Source organism: Triticum dicoccoides, chromosome 5A (genome assembly GCF_002162155.2).
Source record: "Triticum dicoccoides isolate Atlit2015 ecotype Zavitan chromosome 5A, WEW_v2.0, whole genome shotgun sequence".
Taxonomy (NCBI): domain Eukaryota; kingdom Viridiplantae; phylum Streptophyta; class Magnoliopsida; order Poales; family Poaceae; genus Triticum; species Triticum dicoccoides.
The window spans coordinates 472401735-472403267 of record NC_041388.1 but is presented as its reverse complement, the minus strand read 5'-3'; positions in this window follow the sequence as shown (position 1 = coordinate 472403267).

Below are 1533 nucleotides of genomic sequence, written 5' to 3'. Positions count from 1 at the left end.
GTATCTCAGCAAGTTCAAATAATTTAAACATGCAAAAGAAAAACATGGGAGATTTGCGATTTTTTAGAACTTGAAGTGACAAACAAATTTAAAAAGAGCATAAACAAAATTTAACTCTATAAAATTCACTTCAAATCATTAACAGGAAAAAGAATGTTCTCTTTGTTCTCGAACAGAAACAAAAATTAATAAAAAAGGGAATGTAGTTTACTCTTTACAAAATCCTTAGAAATGTTTCGTTAAATCAATTGTGCTTCTCTGCTCTGTACATGTCATTGATATTGCCAACAAGCATACTATTTTCCAAAAAGTGGTTTGATATATATTACATGACTAGATTTTTTTCTGCTACTAAGAAATAAACCAGGAAGTCCAAATTAAAAAGATGGAGAAGTTTGATGATTATAGAAACTACGATTTTTCTCATTATTTAAGAATGCAAAACAAGAAGTTCAAAATAAAGTAATGCAAAAAGTTTGATGTATAAAAAATGGAAAATTTGAATCTGTTGATGGGAAGGACATAAGAAGTTCACACAAAAAATAATACAATAGTACAAAAACAAGAGAGCACTTTGAAATGGATATTTCATCGTTTCTAATAAAAAATTAAGAAGTTCAGATTTTAAACATAGAGCAGTTCAAAAAATCGTAAAAATGGGATTATCACCATTTCTAGAAAAACACTAGAAGTTCAAATTTAAAAAACAGATCTGTTCAATATTTATTACAAAACTTGGATTTCGCCGTCACTGAAAGAAAATAAACTAAGAAGTCCAAATTACAAAATAGAGAAGTTCGATATTTATAAAGAAACTCATATTTTCCTTATTGCTAAAGAATAAAAATGATGAAGTTCAAATTAAAAAAGAGGAGTAGTTTGATGTATACGGGAAACTCAAATTATTACCGTTGTAAGAAAAATAAAACTATGAAGTTCAATTTACAAAAAATAATGTTTGGGGCGCAACAGGTTTAATGCTTGTTACAAACCCAAAGAAGGTCATTAAAAAGGCATCTCAAACAATTTTATATAAAAAAAATTTCTCTCTTAAAATAAACCTAGAAGTTCAAATTTAAAAACGGGGTGGCTCGATGTCTATCAAAATGTAGGATTTTTTCTGTTGCTAAAAGAAATTAAAGCAGGAAGTCCATATTAAAAAGATGGAGAAGTTCGACGGTTATAGAAAACTCAGATTTTCCTCGTTATTAAAGAATGGAAACAAGAAGTTAAAAAATTAAATAACAAGAGTTTCAACTTTTAAAAATAGAGCGTTTCAAAATTTCATAAAAAAGATTAATAAAAAACCAGGAAGTCCATATTAAAAAGATGGAAAAGTTTGATAATTATAGAAAACTCAAATTTTCCTCGTTATTAAAGAATGGAAACAAGAAGTTTAAAAATAAAATAACAAGAAGTTCAAGTTTTAAAAATATAATGCTTCAAAATTTCATAAAAAAGGATTAAGAAATAAAATCAGGAAGTACATATTAAAAAGATGGAGAAGTTCAATGATTATAGAAAACTCATATT